This window comes from Cavia porcellus, unplaced genomic scaffold (genome assembly GCF_034190915.1).
Source record: "Cavia porcellus strain 051 isolate PalLab524CR breed Dunkin Hartley unplaced genomic scaffold, mCavPor4.1 scaffold_12, whole genome shotgun sequence".
Classification (NCBI taxonomy): domain Eukaryota; kingdom Metazoa; phylum Chordata; class Mammalia; order Rodentia; family Caviidae; genus Cavia; species Cavia porcellus.
The window spans coordinates 81,134,243-81,148,762 of record NW_026947495.1 but is presented as its reverse complement, the minus strand read 5'-3'; the positions used below and the strand labels follow the sequence as shown (position 1 = coordinate 81,148,762).

At 45.2% G+C, this 14,520-nt stretch overlaps 1 long non-coding RNA gene across 3 annotated transcripts in view; it reads right to left on the bottom strand.

Annotated features, from left to right (window-relative positions):
• Window positions 1–14,520, bottom strand: part of LOC134478348 (uncharacterized) — a 38,033-nt gene that overhangs the window by 19,383 nt on the left and 4,130 nt on the right. For 2 of the 3 annotated variants that reach the window (XR_010050952.1, XR_010050950.1), the window contains exon 2: window positions 10,192–10,360. This is a non-coding gene — a long non-coding RNA (uncharacterized LOC134478348). Of the gene's footprint in view, window positions 1–8,237; window positions 9,576–10,191; window positions 10,361–14,520 lie in introns of those variants that run through there. The other variant, XR_010050951.1, reaches the window with a different exon arrangement.

Genomic DNA, 14,520 nt, shown 5'->3' with positions numbered 1-14,520 from the left:
ACCTCTGCCTGCCTCCAGGTAGGTACAATTAACAGCTAAATGCGCTGTATGGGTGAGGTATGGGTGCTGATAAACTTGGTGTTTTTAGCCAGGAACATGCTGCTGGGGTGTGGGCATGGCCTACGTGTATCCCCCGGAGTGTATGTGTTGAAGTTTAATCCCCCATTGTGTGTATTAGGAGGGTGGAAACTTAATTTGACTACAGTGTTTAGAGGTGGTGCTTCAGAGAAGTGACAAGAATCAGATGAGGTTAAATGCCCAGGATGAAACACAGTAGTTTCAAAGAGGAGAGAGAGGTCAGAGGGTACACATGCACCCACCGCTCCTGTCTCCTGCCACGTGATGCTCATCCCTGCTTGGCCACTGCTAGTCAGATGCCAGCAGCAGGGGCGGCCCCCTGACCTTGAACCTCTAGTCGTGAGCTGGTGTAAACTTCTTTTTATAAAGAAGAGTCCACCTCAAGTACATCATGATACTAACACAAAGCAGACCAGTGCAAAGTGCCTGCGCCTTTGAGAGATATCCGGAGAAATCAAACATTTGTTTTGTCCTCCTTAGAAGTATGCAGAAGTTATGAAAAATAAACTGAAAATAAAGAAAATTAAGAACATGAGGTGAGAAGCCAATTTGCCATGCCTGTGAGTTGGTGGAAGCCATGCTGGGCCTGAGGAGTAATAAGAAGCCATTCTTTCCTCCTTGTGAGCTGGTGCAAGCCAGGCGGGATCTGGGAGGAGAAACAAGAAGCCAATTTGCCCTTCTCGTGAGCCAACCCGCCCAAGGGCTGAGAGACAAGGAACACCACTCCCCTCCCCAGCAACCAGCTGATTCGGAGGGACACAGGCTGAGTTGATAGCAACCGAGGAACAGAGACAACTTAATGCTTGTGTTGTTTGACTGACTTTGCAGGCCTCAAGCCGGAAGTCTGAGCATCTATTAAGAGGGTAACAATACACAGTATAGCAAATACGAGAAACCTCCTTCTGTCTTGTTTTTGAAATCCAGTACTGTTCTGTTTTTATTCCATTTTGCTGTTTTGTTTTATTCAGTGTTCTGTTTTGACTGGTTTTATTCTGTTCTGTTTTGTTTGATTTTATTATATCTGATGGTATGGGCAGCAATTTTGAAGATAACAAGAGGCATTACGGTAGCCATTATTGATTTCCTATTATTTGTTTTGAAATTTTGTATCACTTGCACTGCTTTCTTTTGACTGGCTTTATCCTGTTTTATTTTATTTGGTTTTATTCTCTTTAAAGTAAATTTCAGGGCTGGGAATTTAGCTCAGTGGTAAAGTGCCTGCCTGGCAAGCATGAGGTCATGAGTTCTATCCCCAGTACCAAAATAATAATAATAATAATAAATAAAGTAAGCTTTCATTCTTTTATTTTGACTGCTTTTATTATGTTCTGTTTTGTTTGATTTTATTATATCTGATGGTATGGGCAGCTATTTTGAAGAAAACAAGAGACATTATGGTAGCCATTGCTGATTTCCTATTGTTTTATTTTGAAGTCCTATATCAGTTTCATTGTTCGTTCTGATTTATTTATTCTGTTCTGTTTGCTTTGGTTTTATTCTCTTTAAAATAAAATAAAAATAAAAATAAATAACATGAGGTGAGGTCTTTGTCACATCTTTGCAAAGCTAAAGAAAATAAATCAGCCCTGATTTAGGTGGTCAATGCCTGGATGCCAAGGGTGGAGCTCGTGGCGAGCAAGCTTTCTTCCTATCATGAGGGAGTGTAAATTGCTGAAAATGTGCTGGAAGTAATTTGGGGAGTATTTATTCAAATTCTAAATGCACCTAGCATCTGGCCAGGCAACTTGACTTCAAAGCACAGATTCAAATGTACCACGATGTTAACTGCAGAACTGTCTCTAAAAATAAAAAATTGGAACTAACCCAAGTGTCTGTCAGTATGAAACTGGATAAATAAATAATGTAACATCATATAGTGGGATGTGATAGCAGACTTTCAAAAAGGATATAACCTTTATTTGCTGACATGCAAAGACGTTCAATTTAAATTATTTATGAAAGCCAAATTAAAGAACAGTTTATACAATGTAAATCCATATTCTAGAAGGAAGAGTATTTGAACTGGGGAAGGCAAGGATATTTGGCAAATTTAGCAGTAGCTACTGCTGTGGAGTAGAGATTAAAGCAGGAATTGAAGAGACCTTTTTATCTTAAGCCCTTCTATATTGCTAAAAAACTATTTATAACAAATACATATGACTTCAAAAATAATACTGGTTACTATTATTGTAAATCACAGGCTGATATTTTACCTATTTAAACCTTAAATATCTTTAATAATTACAAATATATCATTTGAAGCCATTTAACTGATGGAAGGAACATAACTGAGCAAAATGGCACAAATTTCAAAATTTAAACTGCTTAACCTACACCCCAGTCGTAAATACCCAGGATGAGCTACAGCAGGTATCATAGCCTGATATTCTTTTTCACAGTAGAGTAGAAACATTTTCTGCAGGACTACCATGCTTCCTCACCCCATGGAGCTCAGACTTGCTGTTGGATGGATTGTTTCAATCTCTCCTTTGACTTCCCAGAGCGAATTCCTCACTTATTGCTTCTGATTGGCCTGCAGCCTGCTCTGGTTTGGGTTGGGTTGGTTTGCCCTGGGAAGTTGCTACATGTTCTTCCCTGATACTGTTATAGTCTGGATCTAAAATGATCCCCAGTTGCCTCAGGTATTTGGAAGGTGATTGAATTCGGGGGGTGCTGTACCTGACTTGCTGGCTGCTGGGGGTGTGACCCAGAGGGCTTCCTCTGCCACGTCAGTTCCTCCATTGTCTCTCTCTCTCTCTCTCTCTCTCTCTCTCTCTCTCTCTGCTTCCTGCACCACCATGACATGAGCAGCTCTCCTCCACCAAACCCTTCCAGCATGCCATCCTGCCTTGGAGCCTGCTGACTACAGACAGAAACTCTAAAAACTGCAAGCCAGATAAACCTCTCCCCATCTGAGTTGTGTCGGTTTTTTCTCAGAACAAAGAAAGTGACTAAAACAAATGTGACTTTTCCATCTTACAGAGTGGAATCTTTTTCCTGATCCTGTCGTGCCTTTCCACCTGGGATCTGTTAGAGAACCACACCAAGCCTTTCCCAATGACTGTAAGAACTGCTTTTCACTTTGGTCTCAGCATTACACCCAGCTCTGTGCACTTCACTCTCCCCGCACCGACATCTGCCACATCAGCCTGTGCTCTGAGAAGGCTGAAGAATGACCAGTGTCCCCTGAACTGCGGCTATGTCAACTGACTGTGGTTCACAAAATATTTGTGCCACCTGTCTTCCCCTGCAGAAGCAAAGGAGTGTGGCCTCACCTGACAGCTATGCACAAATTACCACAGCTATGCCATAGCTCTGGGCAGAATCTGCAGGTGGTTTCGTTTTTACAAAATGTAATCAAAAAGCAGTGTGTGTTCAGTTTTTTAAGAACTGTATTACAGTAAAATGCTCATTGCCGTTCACCCCTCTTATTTGGAACACACTTACCCAGTGTGCTGGGCGCTTCCTGAGGCTCCTCTGGAGCACTCTTTCCTGAGTGTCTGCAGCTGTGCTGTTGTGGCTGTCCTGAACCAGCACAGAGCATTTCCCTCCATGCTCGTTCTGACTGTGAGGAAGACCCGACACAGTGCCACATCTGGTGAGAAGGTGGATGAGGACGCAGAGTCACGTTCTTATGAGCCTGCCCTTCCCTCGGAGGGCGCTCGACAGCCACACTCGCCACATTATTTTATCACATCGTTAAAGACACTCCTGAAAGAGGACTTCCAGAGCTTTTCAGAAAGTGGAAGAAAGATAGGATAAGAGTGTTCACAGCAAGAGGAAGCTCTTTGAGGGGGCTGATGACATAAGGAAAGGCCTGGATGTCAAGGAGCAGCACAGAGCTGAGAGGGCCGCATCTCCATCTCCAGACGGACCCAGCTTTGTTCTGATACCTGAAGTCAGAAGCGACGGGGACCCAGGGGACACCATTCTCAGCACATTCTTGGTTGGGTGTTTCAGAGTGGACTTCTTTAGCAGAGGCAGGGATAAAGGTTTTTTAGCTACTTGTCAGCCGTCAAAGACAGGTGCTCAGCACGCCTTAACGGAGCAGACAAATGACTCCACGGAGCAGACAAATGATTCCATGGAGTGATAGAAGACGGGAGACTGCTCTGTGGGGATGCAGAAAGCCCTTGCTCAAGGGGCCTCCAGAAAAGCTAGGGTCATTCTGGAGAAAGGGGTCACTATTGGAAGACAGTGGGATTTGGGTCCATGGTAATTCGTGCATAGCTGTAATGTGTAGCCACATTTGTTTGTACAGGTAAAGACAGGTTGTATTAGAAATATTTCATAAGCCACAATTAGTGAAATAATTTATCAGCTAGATCACTAGGCTTTTTATGTGCTCATTTATTTTTGGCAGGAAGAGCACATCACAGCCAGGTATGGTGGTACACACCTATAATCCCAGCACTTGGGAGGCCGAGGCAGGAGGATTACTATGAGTCTGAGGCCAGGCTGAACTGCACAATGAAATCTTGTCTGAAAAAAAAAAAAAAAAAAGAAACCTTTAAAAATAGCACATTGCAAATGGAGTTGTATCCACTGCGGTCTGCTGGGATTTTTCTGTTTTTAAAAATGTAGCAAATGTTTTTAGAGACAAAAAGGTGTGCAGTGGGTACAGTGATTCACTACAGCTTCTGTCCTCCCCCTGCGCCAGTTAAAACTGAAACCAAAATCAGAAGCACTCGGGCTTTGAATGCTCGGACGAGGTGAAAAGGCCATCGGATCTGTCCATCGATCTCCAGCAGACTCCCTCACCGCTCTCTCAGCCCTGATTTATCACACATCATTATGTTTGCATTTAAAATTTATTGCTAATTGAGGTCTCCAGGAAGGAAGAGAAGAGGAAAGGAAAATAGCCTCTGTTTGGCTTTTAAGGTCAGGCAGTCAATTTGGCAGCCGAGCTTATATAACCTTTAACTTCTCCTCATTAGAAATCTGCAGAGTACCTGACTCTCCGTAGGATGCCAATTTGCTAGCAAAGCCACTGGCAGCCTCCATGAGAGGAGTCAATGGGAAGCCTTAACCGACAAAATTACAAAGCTTCTGGTGAGGGCCTGAGGCTCTGCCGTCGGATTTGGCATGAGCCTGGGTCTCTTTCAGGGATCTGAATTAACCTACTCTGCACCCGTTTCCTCATGCCCCTGCAGATGGGCCGGGCATTCGGGAGCCCACAGTCCCAGAGGGGATAGCTCACCGGGACAGCTAACTGCCTCACCGCGAACAGACGATAACGCTTCTCCTCTCCCACTTCCAGATAAAGATTTTTAAAGTAGGCTAGCCTCAAAATGCTTTTAGAATCATCAATGATAAGTTTCTAAGTTAAAAAAAGAACATTCTACTGAATAATAGTTGTATAAACCAAACCCTTGGAAAGCAAGGGAAATTTTCATGTTTTTATAAACGTAGGCATCCAGCCTATTTTAATATAAAATCCCAGGATACTATGCTGGCTTGTGAATGCGACCATGATTCTGTAATTTTATGCCTCAACTTCATCTCGTGGAAGTTTGTCCTCTGCTGACACTTCAGTCACTGTTCACCACCTGTCTAGCCTGAGCTCAGCCATTCCCCTTCCACACCTGTTCTCTGTCTTCCCTCCCGTTACTGATAACTGTCATCGCCATTGATTTGGCTTCCTTAAAAGAGAGATCTGTGATTCATGCTATAGTAATCTTTTAAAAAATTGCTTTGAATGAGGTACAATTTACATGCTCTGCAATCCCCTTTGTTTTAGAATATAATTCCACAATTTTCGGTATTTGCATAGAACTGTCATGATCTAAGGACCAGGGAGATGAATCTTTTGCAGAGGGGAAGGGAACTGGGAGATGGAGAGAAGGTGGAAGATAGGGGAAGAGAAAGGAAAAGAGAGTCAAGCTGTGTCATATAAACCCCAACCCCACATAATACATATAATTACTACAAGCAGGTGCTAATAAACTTTTTAAAATTTTTCCATTACTGCTAAAAAAAAAAAATCCTTCTCCATTAGCAAAGACCTCCTCAGGCTCTGTAGTGGTCTGGTAACTGGTGGTCAGTTTAACACCAGCTGAACTGAGTCAGCGTGGTGCTGGGCGTGGATGGCCCACCTGAGGATGCTGCCAGCATAAGAAGGAGACCTGCAGAGGAGGAGTAGCCTGTGGGTTCTCCTAAGTGGTGTTTGGAGCCATTGGTTCTCCTGGAGGAGCTCGTCATGCTGGCTCCCCTGGTATGAACTCTGCTAGTATCTTTGGAGGAGTTTGGGACCTTGTTGCTGAGAGTGGCTGTGGTTCACTTTGGGGAGCTCTGTGCTTACATTAAGCATCGCTTCCTGGCTCTGGAGGGGAAGATTTGTGCTCTTCAGTTTCTAGGAGAAGCGTGTCTTGCTGGCTTCCTGATATGGACTGGGATGTTTTCATCATCAGAGGAGCTCAGGACCTCATTGTTGCTGAGGATGGCTGTGGTATTTTTCAGGGGAGCCCTGGTTCTTATTTTGAGCATTGCTTCCTGTTTTCAGTGCAGCACCCTCAACCTGCTGGCACAGATCCTTCACCCTGCTGGCACAGACTTTTTAGCTTCTGTTGCTGACCCTTGAACCTTCCCAGGGCAAATCCATGAAACAGACTTGCATGAGTCCTTGTTGTGGGCTCTAGACCTCACGTTGGACCTGTGGGAGGCAGTGTTATAAGCTCAGTTCTTCAGCTGAACCCATGCAGGACACTGCCGTGGGATGCAGGCCCTCGGCTGGATTCTCTGGGTCTTTAGTGTGTGCACAGATTTCTTGTACTTTCCTGTATTTGACTCTGGGTGACTATTATAACACTCTACATTATGTGTCCTGTATGTAATTGTTTTCCTTGCAGCCCAGACTACAACACTGTCCCCACCTCAGTCACAGGCTACCACTAATCTACTCGCCCGTTAAGAACATTTCCTATGAGTGTCGTCGTAGAGTGTGCCGTCTTTTATGACCGCCGGTTAACAGGAGGGAAGTCTGGATTTCCTGTGTTTTATTCCTTCAGCTCTGACTGTTTTCATCTCCATCTACTATTTCTCCCTTGTTTCCCTGCTACCCTTCACTCTTCCCTCCAGCAGACACTCGGTGAATCCCTGTGGCAGCGGAGAATGTCCCGGTGCGGGTCAGGATTGTAGAAGACAGGCCCACAGGGACCCTGGGAGGCCTTAGGATGCAGTCAGGGAAGATGCCTGGGAGGTGCAGGACCTGAGCCGCACCGCAGGACAGGAGTGGGAAATCTAAGCTGCACTAAGCAGCCACGCATTTGCCCCTCCCCACTGTGCTCTTCGAGGCAGCGATGCAGCGCCTGTCCACGCTTGTCCTGTGCCTTGGTGCATGCCGGGGCCAGAAGACGTGACCCGGCTGCGTGGCTGTGGTGCCATGGGCCGAGTGCGACAGGGATCGTGATAGTGCACACTCTTGCCACAAACTAGAGACTATAGTGAAAGTCTGTGACCTTTAGGGAAGTGCTTTCAACACTTTATGTTAAAAACATGACCTGCTTGGTGGATTCTGTCCTTGACAAGTGTGGCCAGGCTCAGCATGGCACGGGCCTAACTTACCTGTGCTTGCTCCAAACCTGAAAATTGAACTCCCGGCTTTTTGCGCGTGCGTCAACATTCCCCCAATCCGCTGTCACTACGTCACTCGGCCCGCCACTTTAAGCCCCACCCCCCCATCAGACCGAATAAAAGCTCCCACCAAGAGGGGACCTTGCACATTCCTGGAGCCCTTCCGTGTCCACGATAAAGGACTTTTCGTTTCTTTTTTTCCTTGCTCTTGCTTTTCTACTGCACCGAGGAAAAAACTGTCATTGCTAAAGATTGGCAGAAGCTTTTTAACAGATTTGAGCATTTCTGTATAGCCATAGATTTCTAGTAGGTTTTGGAATACAATGTTGAATTTTATTGTATTTTTCCATCTATGGAGATAATAGTTTTTTCTGCTAATTTGTTAGCATACTAACGTACATATCATAACCTAAAGTATTTTTAATGCTAAGCCAATCTTGTATTTCTGGGAAGTAACTAAGTAATCATAACCTGTCTTTTTTATACACTGATGAACTTTTTAATGCTTATTATTTTACTTTATATGAAATTGATTTTTACTTTTTTGTACCAGATTTTGTATTAGTGTTTTAACCTTGCACAATAAGTTGTGGAGCCCAAGCAGTCTTTTTATTCTCAGAAATATTTGTGTCAGAATTAAAATTTTGTCTGCTTTACCAATTATTGAGATAATTATGATTGCTTTCCTACTTATGGTTAAATTTTTTTCTCTATTTCTGTTTGACTTTTGTTTTTAATTTTTGTTTTGTTTTGAGACCCAGTCTCACTAGCCTGTGGTATTCTGGGTGTGTCTGAGGGGTGTTTCCAGAGGTGACCGGCTCATGAGCCAGCAATTGGAGGGGGCCAACCTGCCCTGCTGGTAGTCGGCACCATCTGTAGGCTTAGATTAGATGGAATAACAGGGAAGAAGTCAGCCTGTGCCTTGAAAATCCCTGCTGTAGATGAGCTGGTGCCTCTTGTGCCGGTGAGCTCCAGACTGCAGCTCCCGCAGCCTCTCAGTGAGTACACATGCCAGTGAGTCTCTGGGAAATTGCAGGCCTGGAGCCTCGGGCTGGCTCCACATCCTCAGTTCCTCTTGGTCTGCAGCTTCTGGTTCCTTGAGCTAAGCAACTGCAGGATCCACTGATCTCCCAGTGTATGGACAATACTCTGCAGTGGACTGCACCACTGCCCACTTCCCCTCCAGTAAGGCAACCCCATCAGTTCCCAAGAGTCTTGCCTTCTGAAGAACTCCAGTGCAACACACCCAAAGAAGAAGAGGTACCCCCTCTCTGTGGGTTACTTTAAGAGGGCAAGAAGCCTTCCCATCTGTCTCCATCAGACTCCCCCATTTTAATCCGCCAGAGCAGTGTTGCAACCCTCATCACTCGACATCAGTGCAAAGAAATAGCACCCCCAACTGTCATGTACAGAGCCAGAGCTACAACAGGGCCTGGCCCCGTGAAACATGTCGTTATCTGGAAGGAAAAACTGATCACAAGGAAAAGAGGAAAGAACAATGTCCAGTCTGAAGGTGTTTGCTTTTGAAGCCATGCAAAGGAGAGTCATTTAAAAGACAGAAATGAGCCCCGAGTCTGAGAGTACACAGCTTGTTTATGTGTCGCTGGATACAAAGGAGAGCCGTGTGGAGCAGAACCACTCCCATCAGAGCTTGTCTTCCTAAGATTTTAAACAATGGGTCCAGAGGGTCACAGAATGCAGAGTCATGTTCCCCAAAGAGGCTGTAGCATGTAGATACGAGGAGTCTCACTGCAGGTGTGGCTGTGTGGTGTGTGAAGGGAAACCATTAACCCAGTCATTTCTCAATTTAAGTATGCAATTTAAGTATCTGGTGGTGCACATCTGTCATCCCAGCACTCAGGAGCCTGAGGTAGGAAGATGATTGCACATTTGAGACCAGCCTGCACTGCATAGCAAGACTCTGTCTAAAAAAAAAAAAAAAAAAAAAAAAAAGATAAAAAGAAATACCCCCAGTGGAAATTTTAATTATAAGTACATCTTCTAATGAAAGAGACCAAAAGTGGTCATTTATTTCAGTTTCATTAAAATCCCAGCCTCCTCCCAAATTAATTCTTTATTGAGTTTTTAGATAATAAAAAATTATGCTCTATCTTATCATCTAGCTTCAGCTTTCCATCCAATTAAAGTACATAAATGCTTTGCTTCCCTTGCAACACCTTACAAAGGGCATGAACATGAGACAGTGTGTAATATTGAAACTGCAAGCTACTTAATTGACTCAGCCTCCAGAGTCATCTTTCTTCCTCTTCAGTAACACTGGAGGGAACACTCACGGGTTAGACATTTCCATAGGGCAACATATATCCTTACACTTCCGTCTATCAATCTCCTGCCACCAGACGAAGAGGCTTCCATGGTAAGTTGGAAGGATCAGAATGATGGGTTATTATCTTGGCTTTGTTCCCGAGATTCAGATTTCCAAAGGCTGTATGTATAGTGGTGGGCAGGTAATTCTAGCTGCCTCGGGAACAACAGAGGTGGATGCTGGCACAGCCAAAAGGAAATGCCTGCTGTGCTTACCGTGTGCTGCATCCAGGGCTCAGTCCCATATGCGCATCAGTCTCAGGCCCACGGGGTGGAATGCAAGCCTTCATATGTGCTAGAAAAACACTGTACCACCGAGGAGCCTCCCCAGGTGACATCAGTCACAATCTTCCGAATAATCCCGCTGGGTTAGTACTCTGTTAGCCTAGTTTTACAATGAAGAAAATAGGAGAGGAAAAGGCTGATAAGACATACTGCTTTCTAGCCATTTTGCCCAGATCTGACTATAAATTTCCCACCCTTACCCACTGCATTAAGAACCAAATGTGGATAAATCTACTGAGTTTATGTAATGCCAGTACAGTCTCTCACTATAGTTCCTGACTTGGGCCTTCTTTTTTAAGGTTTTGAAAAAAATCTCGAATGTGTACAACCAGTCACTGATACCCTACACCTCTTTCATTCTAGAACCGTGGTTCTCACATTGTGGCTGTCAAACCAGTGGCCTCAGCATCACCTGGAAACTCACCAGAGATGCAAGTGTCCAGTCTTGGCCCAGAACCCACTGCAGAACAATTCTGCATTTAAAACTCTACAGGCAATTCTGACCCGGAAAGCTTGTTCCCCCACAAAGCACCTTGTTGAGGCCCCTTCCTCCTCTGCAGAGCTGTGGGGCCTTCCGGGTCAGAGATGGCTGAGGTCCCTGCCTCTGCTTCTTTTCTGGTATTGTTCCGCTCGACACTGGGGGACAGAAAGATCTGTCTCGCTTGTCTTATTCTACAGTGTCTTCTCTGCTGAGCTCTTCTGCTGACAGATTGTTCAGTTTCAAAGTCCTTGTTATGCTCGCTGTTGTGGAAAGCCTCCAAGGTCCTCTTCTGCCTCCGCTCATGGCTTTCTGCTTTCATTCCTCATTCTGTCCACCTATCTTACATTTTTCTCTTTCTGGATTCTTCCTGCACACACTGTGCCCTGCATCACACGCTGTCCTCACATCTTGCCCTCTCCAGTCCATCTGAGAGTGGGGCGGGCTCTTTATTACTGCTCAGGAAAATATTGTGTTAGAGAAGAAAGGATTTTTCACCAATGGAAGATGCTTTCATTAAAAAAATTCCAAAAAATATATTTTTATACTTTCCTTTCCCAGAAAGAAAATCACTGTATTTCTCACTAAAAATGCCCTGAAAAACAGGATTCATGTATAACCTGCTGCTATGAAAATCTTCCAAGGCCATTTCTCATTTAAAAAAAAAAATTGGGGTAGAACCAGGGATACAGCTCAGCAGCACAGCACCTGCCTGGTAAGTGCAAGGTCCCCAGTTTGATTCCTGATAACAAAAAAAGAAAAAAAATTGAAGCAAGATACATAAAAATTCCCACCTTGCCATCTTCAAGGTATAGTTTAGTGACATGCATGTGGCTGCATAACTGTCACAACTGTCCATCTGGATAAATCTCACCCTGCAAAATTGTAAGTCTATACTAGTTAAAAGTAACTGCTGTGTCTCTCTCCCTGAGCTGCCAGCCACTATTCTACTTTCTATCTCTACGGACAGGACTACTCTAGGCATCACATAAGTGGAATTATACCATGGTTATCCTTTTTGACTGGTTTATGTACTTTTCATAATACCTTCGAAGTTCAAACATATAATAGCAGTGTTAGAATATCCATCCACTGCAACACTGAATAATATTGCTCTGTGTGTGTGTGTGTGTGTGTGTGTGTGTGCGCGCGCGCGCTGGGGGATTGGGTGGGCAGGTGTGCCCACATGCATGTGCACTCTTTCCTTGGTCAGAGTCCGTAGCCCCTAAAGAAATGCAATATATTCTGTTTTTCCACTTGCTCTTGATGGGCAGTTGAGCTGTTTCTACCTTACGGCTACTGGGAATAATGCTATTATGAACCTGGATGTGCAGGGGCCTTGTCCACCTCTGCTGACCAGCAGGCACTGTCCATCTTGAGCACTGCCCACTTAGGATGCGGAGGGCTCTGGGGAGAAGGGTAAGGAGCAGACCCACAGGAGCCTCAGGGGAAGCAGGCGCCTGGTCATTTTATTCCCTCCTCCCTGGGTCTTTCTCCTCTTCTGTTCAGACAGGCATCTTCGATTGTTGACTGTGTTTTGTTCCCTGCTTTGTTTCTGTTGGCCAAACTTTGCTAACCTGTAGGATGTATGATCACTGACCTCTGACCTCCGTCATGCCCTTGCCTGTGGATTCTTTTCAACAGCTGCCTTGAAAGCACCCATTTTGGCACCAATTAGGCCAAAGAGGGTGGCTTCACCCTCCAGCCAACTGGGCATCAGGATGAGGCAGGAGTGCTGGAGCAGGAAAACAAGCACCAGAGTGAAACTCGGCCAAACCCTTCAGACAGACCCCGTTGGCAAAGAGCTAAGTAGTTACTGGTCTCGTGCCCTTGGGAGAGTAGCTCTTGGCGCCTTGTGGTCTGGGGCTTTGGAGGGCAGCAGAGCCGGGGCCTTTGTACCCAGCTTCCGCAGTGCCGCCCTGTGCGCCTGGAATCTCCCTCTGTCTCATCTCACATCGACTTTGAAGCCACACTCTGGCCACGGCAGGCACTGGTGGAGAAGCTGCTAGGTGACAGGAGCAGGTAGACATTTGCTACAGGCCTCGCAGGAGCAGAGAAAACCTCCCAGCTGTCAGGAGAGCCCCACAGGGGATCTCCCGAGACCCTGCTCAGGGCTGTCGGGGTGGCAGGGGCCACAATCAAGTGTCCACAGAAACTGTGGCCTTCACTGAAACGCGCTTGTCCTGATGGGATTCTAGCTCCTAAGGAAGAAGGCTTTCACCCCTCCCTACGGCTCCAATCAGCTCACCGCACCAGTCTCTTTGACAGATGGAAAGATGGTGGTCCTTGCGCTTAAAGAAGTGTTCATCTTTCCTCCCCGCCCCCTTTTCGTATCAGGAGAGTACTTTTACTGCTCTGGGATGAATACTAGTTTTTCTAGGCAGCCAAGTGCTGAGTGATAAAGCCGCCTGTACTGAGTGCCTATTACATATCCAGCCCTTTACACAGATACCTGTGCCCTTTCCCACAACCCCCAAGGGAGGATTATACTTCCCATTTTATAAATGAGTAAATCAAGGCTCAAAGGAATTAAACAATTCCTCAAATCATAAAAATATTGAGTCCGGTGTGGCGGCACACTCCTCTAACCCCAGCACTCAGGAGGCTGAGGCAGGAGAATCGCTGCAACTTCAAGACCAGCCTGGGCAAAGTGAGTTCAAGGACAGCCTGAACTGCATAGGAGACCCTATAATAATAATAAAATAAAATAAAAATAATGAGTCACAGGCAAAACCTGGAAGAGGCCTCCTTACATTATGCTATTAACTGGGAAAAGTTTATTTGGATACAGTTCCTGGGAAACTACCCCTGCTTCATATCAGGTCATAAGTAATTTGGCAATCAAAACTGTCAGCAAAAGCAAGATCCTGACCACACCCCTCTGTGGCAGGGCCAATTGGCTCTCACCCTTAACTCCTTTTACTAAGACTGTGTTTTAGGCAGCTGTTTGTCCTTCAAGTAAAATACAAGCCTTTCTGGTTTTACCACACACAAAATAATTTGAAGCCCCCCCCCCCAGCTTCAGTGGCCTTGCAGTGGCTCAGGGAAAAGTATACACTAAGAATTTTACAGATGAGACCCTCACATGGTAACAATGGGAAATATAGAGTTTTGTACAGGTTTAACTTTCTGGTATCAAAAATATACTGACATCTGAGTGACTAACTTTGTTCCCTTACCCTCTAATAGATAACAAGATAAATAAATAAATGTAAGGCATTTAGATGTCCTTGAAGTTCCAGCATTTGGGAGGCTGAGATAGGAGGATTCCTGTGAGTTCAAGGCCAGCCTGAATTATGTAGTGAAACTCTATCTGGGACCTGGCCAATATCTCCAATCTCCCCAAGAAGTGTATAGCGAAGGTGTAAATAAATGAGACAAGTAGTATGATTTTAGGGCTCCAGGAGGATCAAAACCCTCCAGCGGAGTTAGAGACTCTAGAGGCTGGGACAAAGAGCTTCTCTGGGTGCCATATTATTTAGGTTACTTTTGTTGGTTTGTTTTTTCTGGTACAGGGATCGAACTGATGACCTCCCACTTGCCAGGCAGGTGTTTATGCCACTGTGCTAAATCCCCAGGCCCATTAGTTAATTTTAAATCCTGCTCAGAGCTGCTTTGTAGTGGTCTCCATCAAAACTCTGTTTTAAAACACACAAAACACACACACACACACACACACACACACACAATGGATCTATTAGCTGGGCATGGTGGCATATGCCTCTTATCCCAGCTTTTGGCAGGCTGAGGCAGGATGATTGATGACTTCAAGTCCAACCTGA